The following is a 21,784-nucleotide window of genomic DNA, read 5'->3' as shown; positions in this document are numbered from 1 at the left end:
ATATATAATATATCATGGTGCATGATTGTGTGTATATCCATAGGTATCTGTGTCTATATATCTAGAGATACACAGATAGATATAGATAGATATCATGCACCACGAATCATAAAAACTGGTATGGCTACATTAAGATCAGAAAAAGTGGACTCCAAGACAAGAAGTCTCCCCAGAGATAAGGAGGGCACATTACATAATGATGAGTCAATTCAACGCAAAGACATTAAGATTTCTAAATGTATATGCACCTAATATAGATCCTCAAACTAAATAAAGCAAAAATTTACAGAACTGAGGAGAAAAATAGACAAATCCACAATCACAGTTGGATAGCTGGAGATTTTTTGCTCTTCATACAATGACTGATAGAAGTAGACAAAAAAATTTGATAAGAGTATAAAAAATATGAATATATTGGTTTGAGCATTTAAAAACATAATAATTAACTAGTGTTCTTTTCTAAATAAACTTGAAATACAGAGCAATCCTTAACACCAAAGTACCTTTTTAAAATAATTCTTAGGAATTTACTCGTTATGGTTTTCTCTAGTTCAAAGGAAACCCAGGACATTGATACTGGTCTGGGCTCTTGTGTTCAGGTATTTCTCAGCTTTTGGTTCCAGTATATGTATCAAATACCTCATTAGCACCTTTCAGCTATTCACTCAAATGAAATATCAAATCAAATCAATTATCAAATATCAAACGGCGTGTTGCTTTCCAAGACACTGAAGCTTATGGGTATCTTCTTTCACAATTTATTTTTTAGAAACTTTGGAAATCTTTTAGAAGAAAATACTCCTGTAATGTCACTCAGAATTTTCGCAATAAATCCTTTGGTCTTCATGCTTCTCAACCCATATATATCCTCCCCTCTCCCCCAGCTCTCCCACCCACACTGAGACACAGTCGCAGCCTAAAGCAAAGCTAGGCGCTCAACTCGGCCACTTCTCAGTATCCCCCCCCCCCCAGGCCTTTCCCCTACAAATAAATAACTCTAAGGTGGAGCTCGAACTCTTTGTTGTTTTAAATATGTGCCTCGGGTGATTCCCATGAAAAACCAGTTTGCATTTAACTCTACACATTTTCACATGGAGGCGTATAAACCCTCAGCCTGTGCTCACCAGCCACATGAACTGGCGCAACTCAATTCACCTCCCCCGACCAGTCTCTCCTCTGCAAGATGGAGACGTGTCCACCTCGCGGGAGTAAGGGACGCGGTGCAAAGCCTTCAACCTTGTAGGTGCTCAGTGCTGAGTCAAAGGAACGATGAGACAATGCACACGATGAACAACGTGACCACGCGTCCACACTGTGTGGCTCGGAAGCGCGGAATTACAGGATGAGGTGCAAGCCCCGCGCCTGCCGTGCTAGGTTTCTCCATCCCCCGACTCCTTCCGCAGCTCAAGCATTTCACCTCACACAGCAAATCTAGACTCTACCAGAAGCACCTCAGGCTTGCTCTGCCATTTCCCGCCTTAATCCCTTGACTTGGTCCTACCTACCTGGCTAGAATTTCCCTCTGAATCTCTCCCCAACCGACCGACCGTCTTCCGCCGGCCCACCCCTTCACCTACCGAACACCCCACCTTGCCCTAAGAGGTAGGAAGATGTGATGGGCCCAGGTGGGACCCTCTTCACGAAAGCCTCCCTGGGCTGGATCCCTCCCACACCTGCGCGTCTGCTCAGGGCATCGTCTCACGGGGGGCACGGAACGCGGTGCCTGGTACCTCCTGGCACAAGGTGGCACCGCAGGACAAATATGTGGAACTGGGCAGCGAGCCAGTCTGGGACACTGAAGCACCACCCATCTGGTGCTTCCCTGGCCGAGAAGTTGACCTCTAACCAAAACAGCTCAGAGAGTGCCAGGAGAGGTCCCAGGTGAGGGTGAACCCAGCTCTCCCGACCCACCTAGAGCAGCATCAGCCCACCTGCCACCCCGCTGGGCCACCTCGGATGCAGCTCCTCCAGGCCCTGTCCCACCTCCAGGTGACTGTGGACCCAGCAACCCCCTAGACACCCGAACGCCACACAGACGTGAAGATGGGTAACCTTTATCATTTGGGGACACTCCGTTTGGGGGTCACTCATTACGCAACAGTAGATAATACAGATTTTACTTCAACTCCCAGTGTTCTTTTGCCCAGTATAATCATTTATCTAAAAGTATCTATTTCATAGATAAAAAGATCATCAAAGGGACACCGAGAATACATGCTCTGGTTCTCTCTGGCCACACTCACCAAAGGGACAGCCGACTGCTCAGATTCTAAAATAGTTTAAAAGATACCCTAGTTTCTGTTTTGTGAGGTACTCCGATTAAATGGGTCAACTATATAATTAAACCATAAAAATAGAATGCATTGAATGATATAATAAGAAATAGTTCAACATTCTACCTATGAGTCAAATTTGCTTCCAAATGGGACTTATTTTAATTATAGAACATACATTTCACTAGATGTCACTTTAAATCCCTGTAACTAAAAAAAAAAAAGTTTCAGCTCATTGAGGGCAGTTTTACTTAAGGAGCTGAGACTAAATTTAGAAATTATCTTCACTATATTCATTTAAATATAATCAACTTAATAGTACCTACATTAATTTTTGTTGAAATAAGAAAAAGTGTTCCAAGAATGTAAATTTTATGTACTCTAAAACAATTAAAAAAGAACCAAGCTGTCTGGAAGCAGGAACAGCACTAACGCAGCTAAAAAAATTAAAATTCCCAAGACAAGGATATTATTTCATAAAAACATTTTTTTTAATCTAAGGAAATAAAGTACATTTTCACAGTCCAAAGTCTTGATGTTAATTAACAAAGATATCTGATACTCACTTCATTTTAAAATATTTTATAAAAGCTGAATATGCTCCAAGAACAGATTTCCATTAAAATTCTTTTCTTTTAAAATAGAATACGAAGCTCATAGTTTTGCTTCCAAATGTCTTAAAATGCTTAATAAATGGTACCCCCCCCCCCAAAGCAAACCATAAAGGAACTGATATTTTAACTATGAAAATGCACACGGACTAAAGACAAATGCAAAGTGGCTATAGAAAAGCATACACATCCCTGGCTTATTAAGCAGAAGTGTTACATCAAAAATTACCCACTCTGTTTCAGATTCTCGGTGAGAAAGTCAAAACCTGTGACACGCAGCTCATCTCCCCAGGGCGAGCTTCTATAACCCTTTCTGTCTTCCCAACATTTTACCTATAAGACATCCAACCCTCAATCACCCTCCCTCCAGCCCAGCATGCTGCAAAGTTTTCTGGGGACTCTGGGGACTCTCAAATCAAGCACCAGGCATCTTTAAGAATAAGGACTTCCCCCAGATCAGGTTCAACATCACCAGGGAGTCCATCACAAATGCAAGTTCTCAGGCCCTCCAGGACCCAGTGAATCAGAAACTCTGGGAACAGACCGGCAATTCGTGTTTAACCCTCCAGGTTAACTCTGATGTGCTAGAGTCCCAGGTGTCCTTAAGGGGTCCACGGTGGGGACCACTGGCTCAAGTCATCTTGAAGGGCCTTTCGAGGAAGAACTGTGACACCAGGTTCACCCTAGGAGTTCCCATTTTGCTTGGCCCTTTGCCAAGCCAGAGAGAACAGAGGGCACACAAGAGGCCCCGGATCTCAGTGCACAGAAAACCCCCGTCCCCAGGAGACACAGGTCTCGGCCTCCTTCCCAGCACGGGAACACACACTCCAGAGCTGAAGGCCGCTACTTCGCTCCTCTTACAAGCATTTATCAGTTTGTCTTGGTGTTAAAGAGAGACGTGACCTTGTTTTCCAGCAATGTGCCCCGGAGACGGCGCCCTGAATAGACTCTGTTAAATCTACCGTGCAGCCGACTCAGAGCTTCTCAACGAGATGGAGTAAACCCCAAACGAGAAGTACAACAGAGATGGTGCTAGAAATGGCAACCGCGACAGCAGGTTATGGGTGAAGCTGACACGTGTCAGGATGGAAATGATCTGGGCCTTGGCATGGGAGGCAGAGAGCTGCCTGTCCAGCCCCTTCTGGACCCCAGCCCTGCCACCCCATCTACAGCCCCTCTAGGCCTGGGGAGGGAGGGTGGGCCGAAAGGAAGCCCAGGGTAGAGTGGACCTCAGGGCCTCTGGGAGCCGCCCCGGGCAGAGAGCTCCAGCCGCCAGCCTGCCAGCTCAGGTCGGGGGTGGTGAGACGCACGACCCCGGGAAACGGAAGGCCAGGCCAGGAGGGCAGTGAGGGCCTCTCTTTCCGCTCATGGCCAAGGCCACAGCCCTGGCTCCCTGAGTGCGGGCACCAGACCAGCTCTGGCCCTCGCCAGCACCTTGAAGACTCCACCTCAGCTCTCGGCACCAAGTTAGGTGGGACGGTAGGAACACCAACCCTGCAGGCTGTTCTGAGAAAGGCATGGGATAACCCCAGGGGACCCCGAGCATCCCCGCACAAGCACAGGAGCCAGGTACTGCGACCACCCGAACACGCCCAGAGGGGGGGGCCCCGTGCACGGCCCAGAAACATAAGCAAGCTTCTCTTTGAGATTTTCCACCCAAGAGATAATTAAGTTGTAAGCATCCTGCCCCTCCCTTCCTCCACACAAAGGTATCAATAAGTCTTGTAAGTTTGAATGGAAAAAAAAAAATGTAACCTCTAAATATTTTTCTCATCTACAAAAAAATACATAAATAAAAAATTGGAAAGCTGCCCACTGCTGATCTATATAGGTAATATGAAAGCTTTCATACAGTCAAATACAAAACTCCCACCTTCCCAATGTAAAGAGTTTAAATAACCGTCAAGAAAGCGTCTAGTTCTACTTTAAGCCTTGCTTTCTTTCGCGAAAAGATGTGAGAGACCTTCAAGAAAAAAGAAAATAAAATCAGAGACAAACAGAAAATTAAAATTTCAGGACTTAGAGAAAATTAAAGCATAGAAACAGGACAAGATCGAGAAGAAAGCAGCCATAATTTCCTACTATGTTGTTAGAGTCGCGCTTCAGTTTTGCCTAAAGTTTACCGTTGATCGTCAAATGATCTGCCTTGCCTGTTTTTGACAAATCTGTAAGTGTGCAAATTGTCGGGCGCACTGAGGAATAACAATGCAGGACACACTGACAACATCTCCACCAAAATACGGGCGAAGGTGTCCTGTGGCCGCTTCCGGAATATCCTCCAACCGCGGTGGAGAGCAGGATGGACCAGAGAGGGCTTCTCGGTCAGGAAGGCGATTCTAGGAGGGTCTAAGGTAACTCCTTGTCACCTAAACTCTGCCTACAGCTACTTCCCACACACACGGAAGATGAACTTGGAGGGAAGCAGGGCAGTGCATGGGTTGCGTAAACGTGAGAAAGAACTTCCCACAAGCTTCAGATTGTTAAGAGCTCAGAAGGTCCATAACTTTGAACCAAAGTTCAAAAACCCCGACCAGATGCAGGACCATCCACTTCTGCACGGATGCAGCCAAACAGGTACCTAGTGGGCAGAGCCAGAATGTCCTTTCAGAAACAACAGTCTGAAGGTCACTCTAGAGGTCAGGGGCAATGCATCATTAGTCCTCACTCCCTGCACCCAACCAACAAGGTGCCCGGGCACACGTGCCCTCAACACACGTGCTCAGTGAGTGAGCTCCAGACCACAGCTGGCACGGGTGACCTTTTCCGGACTCCCAAAACCTGGTCAAACTTGCCATCTTCATAAATGACCTTCGTTTAGGAAACGAGCTCTCTGGGAAGCCTGTTCCAGTCCGTTCCTGACACCACCATCAATATACGACATTCTGGGAGCTGAGTTCAGTCAGGCACAGACACAGCCGTGCCATCGACCACAACTCTGCATTCCCTAAATTGTCCTCGAGCTCATCAGAGGAGGTGTTTCAAATATGAATCTACAGAACTGTTCTGATCTTCTAGCCTCGTAACCTTACGAAAAACAAATGAGGTTGGCTTGGCATGATCTGTTCTTCGGGAAACTATCCTGCTTTTAGCTCTGACTACTTCCTTTCGTGCTGGGCCATCTGTTCCACGCTGTGCCGTAGGATGTTGCCAAGGATGTGAAGGAAAAGCAATGACTCGCAGAGTCTAAGACAGCACCCTCCCAGGGAAACAGAATGCAAGCCACAAACGTGAACCGTGTACGTTCTTTTAAGTTTTCTCGTAGCTGTAGTAAAAATTTACAAAACAGGTGAGATTATCTTGATGACATATTTTACTCATAAACTTGATAATATATTTTACCCAATCCGTCCAAAATAGTATCATGTCAACATGCAACGTAAAGAATTATTCATGAGCTATTTTACATTCTTTTTCTCAAGCAAATCTTCAATATCTGGTACTTGACGCTTAGAGGACATAGCAATTCAGGCTAGTCACATAGCCAGCGGCCAGCACACTGGACAGTGCAGGGCTAGGATCTCTTGGCGTTTTCTGAAAATTCAGGGCATTTATTTTAATTCTGGCACCCCCTGTCTTCTCCACGATTTCTCAGGATGTTATCAATAGTGCTACCTGGATCCCATCTGCAAACTCCCTCCGCACCTGAGAGGCCCTTCACCTCAATCTTGAGATGCAGACCGCTCTCGGGGTAGCAGAGACTGAAGCAGCTTCTCACAAGAGGCTACTGGTTTCGATATGAGGGACGAGGCAGAGACATACGTTTACGCCTTTGCCCTTTCATTCACATTGCTTGAGCATCACAAAAGGTGTGATTGTTTCCTCTGTTCTTTTTATTCAGACCACGTGAAGTCAAGGAAAAGAATCCGAGAGGAGGCATGACAGAGCCTTTTAGGATGACCAGGACTTCACGAAGCAGAGAGAGAGGAAACACCAGGTGCAGTGGACAGGAGGCGCCCAGGGAAGGGGCTGGAGGGGCCCTGGTGCCAAGTCAGGGAAGCCTGGACGGCGGGTTAACAAGACTTTGTCCCGGGCACCTGGGCGGGGCCTGGAGCAGCTGAGCAACGTGACAGACCGGCGATGCAGCTAATTCCGGAGAAAGTGCAATAGAGGCAGGAAAGGCAAGGAGGCCGAGGCGGGGGTATCAGCCAGAAAAGAAGGGAGGATGGAGGCCTGGGGGTCGGTCTCGGCTGACCGACTGTACCTCAGGGAAGGTGCACCAGGAACGCAGAGCTGGGCCGGGCAGGAGAGACATTTCAGAATCCGATGGAGGGGAAAACCCAGGGAGGATGTCCAAGGGGATGAGGGTCCTCATTTCAGGATGGGGTGACGGTGAGCTGCTGAGCGTCAGCTGGCAGGAGCACAGGCTGAAGAACATCGACCTGCCTTCTGCCATCAGCCTGGAGGCTTCTCCCACTCACAGGGTGGCAGCGTCGGTTCAAATGCAGGGGCGGCTGGAGAAGTCAGCCCTTCCCAAAGGCAAGCTTTGCACGGCTCCTACACCGTCGCTTCGCTAGACCACAAAGCATTTAACTTCTACGAGCACAGACAAAAGTTGTCTTGCTTGCTCCTAGGTTTGCTATTTTAGGTTTAAGGAATTCACGCTCTTAGCGGGAGAAGGAAGTTTCTTACAGGAGCTTTGCTGCTACTTCTCAACATGCAAGAAAAGAATACTTTCTGACATAATATTCTCTCGGTATTACTTTTTGTTCCAAGAGGAGATAGAGGGGCCAAAAAGTAACAGTAAAAAGAAAAAGGGACAAAGCTTTGTTTTTCTCCTTGAATAAAAAGACAAATCTTCGCTTCACTGATGCTGCATTCCCCAAGGCAAGTGGGTAACGCTGTGGACCACGTGACCCCACTCCCAAGCAATACTGACAGTTTCAACAATAGCAACAGGACGTTTCAGAGGATGGACGTGGTCAGAAGCACCCTGAGGTCACGTCAATTCTCCATGACAGGCAGGAACCTGGGGTCAGAACTGAAGAAATGAAGTTCTAAGAGACAGCTGAGATGAGGATGGAGGTGGCTCGTAGGCTCGGAGCCCCCCGGGGCTTCAAGACGAGTGAAGATGCGACGTCCACCCCACCCGGTAGCAGCACGGTCCCTGGCAAACAGCAGGCACTCAGGCATGTATGCGTTGAAATGGAAGTGGTGCCGGTGGCTAGGGACACCACTAGTCCCTGCAGCAGCTGACCCAAATCTGAACACTGGTTTTGGAAAACAGCTCAGTGAAGCATGGCGTCCGTGTCCTAATGGTGACACGTGGCAGGTGAGAAGATTTTAGCTCTACTTACCTTGGCCTCAGCCAGTTTTATCTAAGGAGATCAGGATACTAGATAAAACTCTCCTCTGGGGTCTAATAAAGACCTGAAAGTCAGCCTACTGGAACCTGCCAAGGCCACCCACCATTGTCAAGGTCACCAGGCCCTGTACCAAACTGCTGCCTGTGGCTGCTTCTAGTCTCAAACCAACTCCTAATACAAACGCGGCCAGATAAGGAACCTCAGGAAAGCCCAGACCATTCTAAACAAGTCAATCCAAAAGTGACCTCTGGGAGAAATTAAAGTTTTAGTCATAGGCAACTGATCAGTTACTTACCTCTTAGAGCTCAATGTCACTGAAAAAAATAAGCATAAATGCATCAACTATTTCAACTAGAAGATGGCAGAGCCATCACGCAAATACAAAGAATACAGGTAAAGTGCTGAAAAGAGTGATGGAACGTACTAAACACTGTATAAGGGTCTGACTTGATAATGATATCATTATCATTATCATTGATTACACAGGCTAAGGCAGGGAAAAATCAGAGGTATGAAAAATCTTATAAAAAAACCAATATTGCACTCAATTCCTTCCTATATTCACTAGGTTATGCAATAATAAATAGCATCTACCATCAAATCTAATAACTACCTTCTGCTGAAACCAGAAAAATGAATGTTTTCAAGTTTCTTCTTTCAATTTTTTTTTTAAATTGGAGTACAGCTGCTTTACAATGGTGTGTTAGTTTCTGCTGTACAACGAAGTGAATCAGCTCTACGTGTACATACGTCCCCTCCTATCTCGGACCTCCTTCTCCCCCAGCCTCCCACCCCCATCCTACCAATCGAGCTCATCACAGAGCACCAAGTTGGGAGACATTTCCCTAACAGGTTGAAATCTTAAGACCAAATAAGAGTGAGGGGAACTCTCTTAACAAAAGGCACCTATCTTTCATTCAAAAAAACCAAAAAAACAAAAAAAACGGGAGGCAGTTCCCAGGTCGCACGAGCCAATCAACTGCTTACAACAAACTTCCTGAGATCAAGACCGAGATCCTGTTCAGTCTGTTTCTCTGGAGAACCCTAACACCAGGTATGTGTGAATAATAAATACTACCTGGTAGGATGAAAAATCCAAAGTAAAATGAAGATGCTTAGGTATTTCCGACACAAAACGTATAAGGATGTTTGATAACATCTTGGCGCGCTGAATTAAAAGGCTTTGGGATGCAGTCTCTTTATCATTAACTGAACTCACCTAAACACTTTTGGGGAAAGATCCAAAGAAAGGACAGAGCCTCTCAACAGCTGAATGCTTCTTGCTGAAATTACTCTGGAAAAAGCATGTGGAAATAGCAATGGGGGATTAAGAACCAAAGCGGTTCGGTCCTGTGCCAGTGGATTCTGAAAGGGAAAATACCTGTGGGAGAAACCCAATAAGCATATCAGGCCACGTGAGCTGGAACCCTTCAATGCTGGAGCGAGGGCAGGGAGGCTTCTAACTGGGGAATCGTGGCCTGTGGGAAGCTTACACTGAACACGGGGCTTAGAGCTGGAGACGTGAAGTTCTCATACACACACACACACACACACACACACACACACACACACCAACTATGTGACATGTGTGGGACTCCCATCACTTATATGGAAAGTTCTCTTAAAACCAAATTCCAGATTGTACAGATAAACCACAAATCTCCTCCAGCACGACCTAACAGAATAGCCCAACTTCCCACAGAATATAGATTTATATGACTCTATAATACTCTCCCCCTGTAAGAACTGTAAATATAAATTCACTAACAAGGATTAGAAAAAAAAAAAAAAAACTCCGTTAAATTAAATAACTAAGTTACTAGACGGCCAGTCTATCCCCTTAAAAGATGGCGGCCACTTTGACCAAAAACTGTAAGAAGGTTTGTAGTTACACAGCCGAGTCCTGTTGTAAGTTAAAACAAAGCTTACAGAAGCTGTGAAGAGCACCCAGGACTTGTCAAATTCCAAACCAACACAATGATTTCTCTTCTTCCTTCATGGTCACTGAACAAGAACAAAATTTACTGGGAAGAAAAACATCTGATTCTTAAAAATCACAACATTCCAATCAGTGAACATTTGAATGAGCAACGACCAGGGATAGATTAAAAGGATTTGAGGGGCTTCCCTGGTGGCGCGGTGGTTAAGAATCCGCCTGCCAAGCCAGGGGACACGGGTTCGAGCCCTGGTCCGGGAAGATCCCACATGCCACGGAGCATCTAAGCCCGTGCGCCGCAACTGCTGAGCCTGCGCTCTAGAGCCCGTGAGCCACAACTACTGGGCCCACGTGCCTAGAGTCCGTGCTCCGCAACAAGAGAAGCCACCGCAATGAGAAGCCCGTGCACTGCAACAAAGAGTAGCCCCGGCTCGCCGCAACTAGAGAAAGCCCGCGCGCAGCAATGAAGGCCCAACACAGCCAAAAGTAAATAAATGACATTAAAAAAATGATTTGAAAAATCCCCAACTCAAGTTAAGTGTACGGGGAAACTCCCAATTCACCTTGGTCTAACTATGTAGTCAAAACACAGAAGTGCTGTCAGGATTCACTGGTACCTCCCGACACCACTGAGTTTCCCGTTTCCACCTGTCCGCTTCTGACCCCCTAGTGGAAACGGTGGCCCCCTGGTAGCCAGGGATCAGAAGATGATAGTTTGCACGTGTGCAAATAAACAGGCTCACACCTCTAGGATGGTGGAGTGTCTGCACAAGGATTTGAAAAAATACGTCTTTACATTTCGTTCACTAAACTTCACCCAAAGACTACAGTCAGCAAGCAAGTACTGGGAAAGATTAAAGCCTGGAGAAGAACATATAACTGTTCTTATTTCTAAAGTGGGTATGATTTCCTTTTGAAAAATACAAAAATATAGAATCAAAATCAGTGCACCAACAGACGTCATTATAATGGGATGCACTATCGTTAGTGACAAGATATGACTTGGAAACGGGGGGGCGGGGTAACCCACGGTCCAGACTGCTGACTCGGCAGGTCCGCCCGGTGGCCAGCTCTGGCCCTGACTCCAGTGCCCGTTTCCGGGGGCGGGGGCAGGCAGAGCGGTGTGGCAAGCTTGGTCCCTTCCACAGCGGGTGCGCCTCCCCACCACGTTTCCTCTTGTGGTTCACAGAAGGAGGTGGGTGCCTCTAAGCCGGCATCTCGGGCATGAGGCAAGCCCCCGCGGACATTTACGGAAGATGAAGCAGGTGACAGACATCCACCCTCTGAAGTGCCGGGGTAAAGCCAGAAGCATGTCCTACTACCCCGAGAAACCCACGTCTCCAGGCACCAACTCTCCCTCTCCTCTGACCCCCGGCCCCAAAATGCTCTCTCAGGGCCGGCTTGGAGCCTGCCCACCGGACCCCGGGTTTATACACCTGGGCTGGAAGGCCCATCATCTCAGCACAAAAAACAGGGTCAGAGAAGAACCCCGCCTGAGGACAGGCCTTTCTGCTGCGCCTTTGGCCCCCGTGGGAAGGACCCCATGGTCAGCAGCGTGACCTGCACGGTCGGTTGGTAACTAAGTCCCGTCCCAGGCCCTGCGGATACAGCAGCTGACTCGACAGCGACCCTCTCAACCAGGAGAAACGTACTAATAACCACGTGGAAACAAAGCACGCGATCTCCCTTAGGAATGAGGGCTGTGGATAAAGTAACATAGGGCTGGGGGACACAGAGTGGCTGCAGGAGGGGCAACCTTAGCTTCAGCAGTCAGGGCGAGTCTCTGAGAAAGTGCCTTTCACCCTGTTACCCGTGTGGTAAGAATATACAAGACGGATGGAGGGACGGATGACATCCACGAGACAGTAACACCCAACAGCAACCAACCTCCACCGAGTGCCCCGCACTTTGCAAGCACCATCCTCCTAAAACCTCACAACGACCCCGTGAAGGAGTTCCTGAGGTTTTCCCCATTTTACAGATCGGGATACTGAGGTTCCAGAAGCCTGGGTAACCTGTTCAACCTGCAGAGCCGATCTTTGCGCCCAGACAGGCTCAACTAGAAATGCGCCCCCTCCCAGGCCCCTGGGCGCCGACTTACCTATTCGCTGGGACAACTAAGTGTTTGGCCTGGAATCTCCGCAGCGGCGCTCAAGCCCTCACCCCGCCCCCAGTGGGGTCACAGAGACAAAACAAGCTCAGAACTCCCAAGGGATCTGCCGCCCGTTCCGAATGTGCTCACGGTGTCTGTGACTCCCCTTGAACCTGACAAATCCGGGCTGTCCCAGCCTCTCCTTAAACTCTGACACCATCAGCCTGCCGCGCACCTAGAAGCAACTGGCGTCTGCAAATACCTTCTCATGTGGTTTGTAGGAATCAGTAAGACCACTTGTACAGGATGCAGGTTTCCACTGCAGCTTCCAATCCAGAGGTGGCCTATAAGGAAGGCCCTGCTGACCTGGTTCTTCTGCCACTGTCTCCTGTTCCTCACAAAGGCCACAGGGCCTTTGCACAGGCTGTCTGTCCTCTCTGCCCACAGGCCTTCCAGAGGTTGCCTCTTTTTGTCACATATGTCTCAGCTCAGACAGCCTCCATGAGGCCCTCCCAGACCACCCAGCCCAGATGAGAATGCCACCCTCACTCTTGACTGCAATTATTACTACTTCAAGTTAGCTTTTCATTTGCCCCACTTGACACTACTACGATGCCTTAGAGAGGCAGGGACCTTGTCTTTCCTGGGCACTGCGTATCCCCAGCACCTGGCACACAATCAATCTATAAATGACTGTTTAACATAACAATCATCGGGGCTTCCCTGGGGGCGCAGTGGTTGAGAGTCCGCCTGCCAACGCAGGGGACACAGGTTCGTGCCCTGGCCCAAGAGGATCCCACATGCCGTGGAGCAACTAAACCCGTGCACCACAACTACTGAGCCTGCGCTCTGGAGCCCGTGAGCCACAACTACTGAGGCCCACGGGCCTAGAGCCTGTGCTCTGCAACGGGAGAGGCCACCGCAATGAGAAGCCCATGCACCGCAAAGAACAGCAGCCCCCGCTCGCCGCAGCTAGAGAAAGCCCACACGCAGCAGCGAAGACCCAACGCAGCCAAAAAATAATAAAGAAAGAAAAAATATATAACAATCATAATAGAAGAAATCACTAAATTACATTATTTCACATAATTACTTCCTTTTCATCACAGTCCTGTCAATGGGACAAAAATCTTGCTGTCAATAATGACCATTTTGAAGGATATCTGTGATTTTCTTCCTGAAAAAGACATAAAGATGCAACTAACTTCTAAAGGGGCCGGCCCTGAGGGGTAAAATGCTTTGCATTACAACATAACTACTCCAAAATTTCCCACATGCTTCCGAATTGTATTTTGAAAAGCTTTATCCAGAACTGGACAATTTCAAAACCCACTGATCTTGCTCTGATGTATAAAATACGGCACAGAATTCTTATAATTCTTCTAGAAACCTGTCTGCCAAATGACGTATTGTTTCCTTGGGCTGAGTATTCACCTTTGAACTTCTCCCTAAAGTGTTTACAATTTTTAAAATCCCATCTTTAGTGCCAGTTCACTTTAGAATTGTTTAATCATACTGGAAAAAGGAAGTAATTTGTTTCACCTACTAACATTTCCTTTAAAAACTTTAAAAAAAATTTTTTTAAAAACGAGACTGATGGCTTCAAATGCTGTGTTCTTAAGTGATTCTCCTTGTGAGACTCAAACCACAAAAAGTTAAAAATGTGAAAATCACATGCAGGCCCTTCTCACAAGTAGGAGGGAACCAAACATGTCAGAATAGGAGTGAATATGCATGACTTAAGTTCATTAACGTTGTATTACAAAAGATCATCCAGAAACAAACCCCGGTTTAAAAACAGGATGAAAATGTATTCTGCAATACATTTCCTTGCCAGTAACTAATTACCAGCAATTAATTATTTGGACCATGACATCCATGAACAATGAAAAACTAAATTTCTTAACTACTATTCTCCAAAATCTTCCATGCAAATCACCCCGTAACTTATCCTGACAAAGTTCAGGATCAATGCTACATTTAGCTTCTTCGATGAACATTTTTGGGCATAATCTGTGTTCTCCTCTGAACAATTCTCAAGCATTACTTTTGTGTGTTTCTATAATGCTTTCAACACCAAACAAGATCACCATGACAACGTGAAATCAGCTTTGCTTCTTCTGAGCTCCGTGACTCAGCCGAGACACCTGCCTCACCTGCAGCAAGGAGATAAGAGCAAGGACCCCGCGGCTGGAGGAGTTAAGGGAACGCACCGGTCCCCGCGCCGGCCGCAGAGGTAACTCTCATCACCATCCACAAAATCCTTGTTCCGAGCACCTCCTCTCCTTGGTGCTGTACTAAGTAGAATGAATATATGTTTCGTGGATGAGTCATGGCTTTGCAGAGCTCCAGAGCCTTCAGCCTGAATTGCAATTCTCACTGCATCATGCTGGGAGGCAGGATGGTTGTAAAAACCAGAATAAATGAGAATTCACCCTAGCAAGTTGTTGTCTTACATAAAGTGAAGAAGCAAGTAGGTTTCTTATCATTTATTTCTCTCTCCTAGAAATTAAATAGTGAAAAAAAAAACAGTCCAGGATTGTTGGAGATCCCCAACGCTCAGAACAGTCCAATCTTTCTCTATTACGGGAAAATAAGAGTAAGAGTAAAGGGTACGGTCGACTAAATAATGTTTTGACAATGTTTGTCTTAACACCTGGAATACTCCGGCTTTCAGAGAGAAAAATCTGGCCAATATTCTTTAAAAGTTGAAAAGACAAAGGACAAACTTTTTTTTTTTTTTTTTTTTTGTGGTACGCGGGCCTCTCACTGTTGTGGCCTCTCACATCGCGGAGCACAGGCTCCGGACACGCAGGCTCAGCGGCCACGGCTCACGGGCCCAGCCGCTCCGCGGCATGTGGGATCTTCCTGGATCGGGGCACGAACCCGTGTCCCCTGCATCGGCAGGCGGACTCTCAACCACTGCGCCACCAGGGAAGCCCAAGGACAAACTTTTTAAAAAGTTTATTCCTAAGACGATTGTTAGGAAGTGTCAGTGCAGACAGAGTATATTTTGGGGAGAGGGCAAGCAATGAAATTGCTAAAGGAATCCCTGAAGTTTTCCTTGAGCACACGTCTGTCCACCAGCATTATCCACAGCGCCATCTACTGCCCAACTGTCCGCACAGCAGCCCTGGCTCTGCAGGGCCCCCAAGAATTAACGCCAAGCTCGGCTTAGCTAAGTTAACTGTTCAGGAATGAAAAAGACGTCACTTCAAAGTTAAAAGCGGGGGCGACCTCAGAATGAAGGTAAACTGACAGTCTTTTCAAACATCTAGACAATAAACATAATCTTTTGGTTACTAACATACAACAATTAAGTAGTTTTAATTTTTCTTGGCTACTTACACTATAAACTCTGCTCTGCAGATTTTCAAGCACAGGTAAGATTTATATGTTCTGGTTGATGCACCTGTATACAGTACATATATTTATCTTTTATTACCTTTTGACATGGTAGGAGTTACCTAACCGCTGTTGCTAGCAGCAACGCGGAATGGAAAGCATGATTTTCAACCTATAGAACAAGGAGATTCAGGGAGCGGTTCAGAGCCCAGGTTTCTCCTAACGTCTAGGCTTTTCCTTAGACAGGAAGGCCCTTCAGGATAATGAAGTCTCGCGAAACGTACCGGCATACGACCCGATGCAGGACTGTGTTCTCGTCCTCACAAATCTGCTATACTTCATACATAAGGATCCACAGAACAGCTCATCCGTCATAAGCAAAACAACAATCCAACCTCAATTCTGAGCTAAAATTAAACTGCAGACTTAAAATAGACCATGTTTTTAAAGATCTGGGACTTCAAATAGCAAAACAACCATTTTCCAAAGAGAAAAAAAAGCACATGAACTGGTAATACAAATTAAAACTAAAACCAGCTGGCACCTAGCACCGTATTCCGGAGGGAGGTCACTATTCTAAGCTCTTTACAGATTATCAAGTTGTCAAAATACCACCTATAGTAATACCATAAATTAAGTACCACAGGGTATATAAGTCAATGGAATGTTAACCCGAGGAAGAAGTCTGGCTTACCATTAACTCACCCTTATGTTTAAAAAACTATGCTTAAGAAATAGCTCATCGGAACGACCAGGGGTGGTGATGTCACGTCACAAAACAAGTACAAGTTAATACAGGTATTTTCCATGGAATGACTCTAGGTGTAAATTGGGGGGGAAAGGCTAAACAAATATCTTCACCGCCAACAGGGGAAATGAAAAATGGAAGTCACTGGCGGTCATTTACTATCTATACTGCAAAAATGCTTCGTCTACTATCATATTCCCCTCCTCAGAATCACACCCGTGTGCAGTCTTCACCACGCCAGCCATGCGGTGTTGTCACAGATGTGAGCCAGATTGTGCACAGGACGTGGCCGGGAGGAAAAGCGCAAAGTTAGCTTGCATCTCCTGCGGGAAATAAAGCCTGCTTATTTTTGTGGCTCAATACATCTGAATACCAACTCGAAAGGGTTAAAAAGCCAGGCACCTGGTGTTTGCTTTCCACTCTCCAGAGGGATTTAAGCTTACAGCGAAGTTCTCTCCGCTTCCCCGCCCGGCCTGCACCCTGCACGGAGCGAGAGCTGTCACCGTCTACACCCTGCCGCACGGGTTCTCACCACCAGCGAGACCCCCGGGCTGGGCGGCGGGCTCGGCGGCTCCCCACAACCTGCAGGCGCTGGGCGGCCGAGTTCCGAGCTCCGCGGCGTGACGGGGCACGAGTGCGCCAGGGGTCACTTAATTCCATTTCAAATCTGTACGCTTTCAAATAAAGTCGAGACAACGGAGACCACGGATGGAGCTGGAGAGGGCCACCAAAAACAAACTTTCGGAGCCTCCGAATCTACATTTCTTGCAGGAATTCCCAGCCCGCGACGGGGAGAGCCCGATGCTCCCAAAGCACCCAGCCCCCGAGACGAGAGGCCCTGCTTGGAGTCCTGGCCGAGGGGGTCCCCGTCCCTCGCCGCCCCCCGCCCCGCAAACCCCGCCTGGCCGGCCCCCGCCCCGGCCTCCGCCCGGCCTCCCGCCGACCCTGGGCGCGCGGCGAGCTCGCGGCCCGGAACGCCGGCCGGCGTCGGTCCGGGCCATGCGGCCCCCGGGCCCGGCTGGACCGAGCCCCAGGCCGGGCCGGAGCGGCAGAGACGGACCCGGCGGTTCCGCGGCCGCGCGCGGCTTCCGCATTGTCCGCGATCGGGGCGCGGCGCGGCCCCCCGACCCGGCCCCCGGCCCAGCCTTACCTCGGCCGCGCTCCCCGGCCGCGGGCGGTGCGGCCCGAGCCGGGCTCCGGGCTCCGGGGGCTGCGGGGACAAGGAGTCGGGGCCCGCGAGGGCCGGGGGCCGGGCCGCCGGGGCCGCGGGAGGGCGGAGCGCGGACGGGGCCGGCCGAGGGGGCCTGGGGCGCGGGGCGGCGGAGGGCCCGGCTGGCGGCGGCGGCCGCCGCGGAGGCTCGGTCTGCGCCGAGTGGGAGGGCTCGGGTAGCCTTCGCCAGGGCGCGAGGGAGGGAACTTGGAGCGAGTCGCCGCGGCCCCGAGCGCGTGGCTCCGCCGAGTGTGCACGCCCCCGAGCGCCCCGCCCCGGCCCCGCCCCCTCCCGCACTCCCGCCCCGGCCCCGCCCCCTCCCGCACTCCCGCCCCTAAACCCCCGCCCCGCCTCCACGCCCTCCCGCGCTCGACCCCCGCTCCCTCCCCGGTGGAGAACCGCCGGACCTCCACCGCCAGGAGACCCCAGCCCCGGAGCCTGTTTGGTGAGCCTGATAATCCGCCAGTCAGCCCGTCCACATCCCGGTGCCTGACAACATTCTCTGTTGACTAACTTTCATATGCTCAGAGGGACCGCCTTCGTATTTGTAAACTAAACTTCTGAAGGCACTTTTAAGACTCCAAAAAAGATTTGAAGAAGACAGTAGAGAATATAGAAAAAAATTCTCCGAGCACAAGGTACTGGCCCTAGAGAATGGGCCAGCTGATGTTTCAAAATCAAGTAAGCGTTTTGGGGGTGCATCCTTATTCATCTCGTATTGCATGGTTTGGTAATGCTTTTTCTTTAGATTTCCTTAATAACTTGATTGGGGTTTTGAGGGTTTTACTGTTTTAGGAAGATTAAACCCATTCCAGTTGAGTGTTTGCTGCTGGGAATTCTAAAAGGCAAAATCTATATTTATCAAAACGGTTGATTTTGAATGCGACACGAATTCACAACATGATCACTTCTCTAAAATATGTTAGCAAAAATGCATTTTGTATCTTTAGTACATTTGAAATACAGTTGCATTCATCCCATTTTCTCAGAAAGATCATCTATATTTGAATCGTATGACTCTTATTTCACTCGAGTTCAGAAATTATCAAATAAATAAAACTCAGGCTCCCATAATAAATTTTTGGCCATTTACAAGAGAACCATTTTAAGAAAGTGACATGATACTGGGTTTTCAATGGAACTTTCCTTTGGCATACTAACGCATTCCATGTGATCACAGATTATGTTGTGGTCTCTCCATTAACTCCAAAAGCCCTGTAACAGTAGAATGAAGTTATTTTTTATCATTCCCATAGCAAATGAACCAACTTCTCTCACTCCAAAGTAGTCTACTAAAAAATAATAATAATAACTTCTTTGCCCCAGCAAGTTCCTTCTGGGAATTGCTCTGTGCCTTTATGTGTGACACCCTCCCCCCTGCCATTTCAGGAGCTCATGGTCAAGGTCTTCCAACCAGAGTGCATCTCATAGCCCCCCTCCAAGGGGAGAGGGCTGGCACATGTTCAACGGCGGGGGTGTGTGGGGGGGTCCTTTTTCTGAACTGATATGGCAGCTTCAGAGACCATGCCGTGTAAGCCTGCAGCAGCTGGAGGTAGCCTATTGGAGAAGAAAACCAAACCAGAAGAAAGCCACCTGCGCCACGGAAACAGGCAGAGTCCTGATGACATTAACAAGCCCCTCCGGGCAGCCATCGCTGAAACCAGTCAAGACTCCTGGAAGTCTGAGGAAATGCACCAATGAATTGTCTTTTTAGCTTATTCTATTTTGAGCTAGGTTGCTTTTCGAAATACTCACTTAAAAAGCCGTGGAAGTTCCTATACGACCCATGCTCTGAAAATCAGGAATGTAACCAATGAGTTGTAGCTTCCTTGTCACTTAAATTGCTTCTTCATAATGAAGTAGATACCAAGAAGTCCACTTAACCAGGAAGCCCTACCTTGTGGCAGGACTAAGGGTCTCATTTAGGGATTACTGTCGCCCCGGGTAGATTTCCGATTTTCACATTGTCCTTCCCAAAACCAAAAATTAATGAAAGATGTGGTTAGAAAATGAGAGAGAAGAGAAAAACACATTGAAACTAGAATATCCCAGTAAATGTTTTTGTCTTATCAATTACTGCAATAAAAGTTGCTTTCATAATCCCGAATATTTGCTGATATAAGACCTTTCTTCTTTTCTGGACTCACAATTGTAGGGTCAGCTACAGACTTTTGGGGACCGGTGAGATTGGTTTGTTGTGCTGGAATTTTACTGTTGAGGAGAAGTAGGCCATTGGCTTATGCTTGGAATTCTTTAGTCTCACGGAGACTTTTGTCTCTAAAAGTATGTAAAAATATTTGACTAGTACCGTAACGAGCATTCACACACTAATCAGTGTGTTGCTTAACCATTACTCACAGGTCACCGTGAACACTAGGGGTGTTGATGGTAAGGGAGTGGGCTGGATGCACCCAAAGGCATTGCTTTGAGCCTTTGATTCCAAGAGTTTTTTCTTATGGGAACTCGGATCTCAATTCAGAGTTTTCATCAGCCTTTCTTCACATGGATATGTACCCAGTTGTGTGGACAACTCGTGAAATTTCACGTATAAAAGCCCATGAGCCAAATAATCATAAACAGATCTGAGTCCCAGAAAAGAACAGTACACGGAGGTGAACCATCTCCAGAAACGTGACAGGGCAGCCTAGGAGGAAAAGTAAAGAAAAAGTAGTTCTGGAATCCTAGCCCAGCTCTGAATGACACATCCAAATGACTGGCTATGATTCTCCAGTGAAAATGTCGATCAAATATCCAGAGTCCGCCCACATCCCTGCGCCAGATCCAAGTAATGTGTGTGCCATTTCCTTACCTAAGAGCGATAAGAGCAATCTCCCAGTTCACCTGGGCTCCGACAACCTCATCTGTCTGTCCAGAACCCAGCCCGGCGACATGGCATCCACCGCTGGCTTTCAAACCCTGAAACAGAATCACCTGAGTGTGCTCCTGAATTCCAGGTCTCCAGGTTGGGGGGCGGAGGGCGGACGTGTATTTCTTTTTTAATCCCCCTAAGAGATTGTGATGATCTGCCAGGGTGAAGGTAAATAAGGTCTGTGAATACCTGCTCTTAATTCCACAGGAAGAGACTTGAGAGACCCTCTGATCAGACTCCACTGATTTAGGATTGTATGTAACATTAAAGTTGTTGATTGAACAAGCTCAATTTATCTTTTCCCCTGAACAGCCTTTAGTTCCTCCAAGGTTATAGAAAAAACAGAGAGGCATGCTCCTTAGGAGGAGGAGGATTTGCTAAAAGCAATCACTCGCGCTGAAAAAGGACAGCTCACAGCAAGGCGGAGATAAGAGAATCTCTAAGCAGAAAAGCATGGCCAGTTGCTTCGGGAAGAGGTGACTCCTCCAGAGACAGTCGCCCGGGGTATCTCTTATTGCATATTTCACGGTTTATTACATGTTCATGCTAATGACCAGAGGAGTCAAAACAGTTGAGTTATGTGCATGAATACAGACTCACATCATTTAATACCAGTAATAGCTCTCATTTATTGAAGACTTGGTCTGTGCTAGGCTGTATACCTGACTCATTTTCAGCCATCACAGTGGCCCTAAACATAAATATTTTGACCCCATTTTATAAAGAAGAAATTCAGGCCCAGGGAAGGTGAGTGACACGTCCAAGGTCATAGAGTTATTAATTAGGGGATTTAAAGGCTGGTCCACGAGGTGCCAAAGCCTGTGTATCTTTTACTCTAAACCAAACTTGCCTATGACTCATTTGAATCATCCACCCAATAAGACAGTCCCTGACCATGTGAGCTATTTAAATTTAAATAACTTAAAATTAGATTGGATGAAGACTTCAGTTTCTCAGGCACACTAGCCCCTTTTCAAGTGCCACTAGCCACACATTGGAGGTGCAGATAAAAAATATTATCCCAGAAAGCCCTGTTAGACAACACTGACACTTCACATGTTTGTCTATTTCATCAATGAAGGCAGTGTTCTCTGTGATTGGATTTTTCAAGTAAATTATTCCAGCTTTACGTTAACTGTTTGCATGGAATTTTTTCTAAAATATGTCATACATTTATGTGCCCGTGTCTGTTTGGGCTGCTGTAACACAAATACCATAGACTGGGTTACTTATGAACCACGGAAATTTATTTTCTCACAGTTCTGGAGGCCAGGAAGTCCAAGATAAAGGCACCAGCAGATCTGGTGTCTGTTGAGAGCCCAGCTTCTCCTTGTGCCCTCAGATGCCCTCAGGGAGCTCTCTGGGGTCTCCTTTATGAGGGCACTAATCCCATTCCT

At 47.6% G+C, this 21,784-nt stretch overlaps 1 protein-coding gene across 5 annotated transcripts in view; it reads right to left on the bottom strand.

The window, feature by feature from the left end:
• FAM110B (family with sequence similarity 110 member B) overlaps positions 1-17,601 on the bottom strand; it is a 133,177-nt gene extending 115,576 nt beyond the window's left edge. For 4 of the 5 annotated variants that reach the window (XM_067017331.1, XM_067017332.1, XM_067017330.1 and 1 more), the window contains exon 1: positions 17,459-17,578. The gene's annotated coding sequence lies outside the window, so the exon portion shown is untranslated. Of the gene's footprint in view, positions 1-17,458 lie in introns of all 5 variants that reach the window. The other variant, XR_010837468.1, reaches the window with a different exon arrangement.
• Between the last annotated feature and the right edge of the window lie 4,183 nt (positions 17,602-21,784).

Source organism: Kogia breviceps, chromosome 17, assembly GCF_026419965.1.
Source record: "Kogia breviceps isolate mKogBre1 chromosome 17, mKogBre1 haplotype 1, whole genome shotgun sequence".
Lineage (NCBI taxonomy): Eukaryota > Metazoa > Chordata > Mammalia > Artiodactyla > Physeteridae > Kogia > Kogia breviceps.
This window is presented reverse-complemented; position numbering and strand designations above follow the sequence as displayed.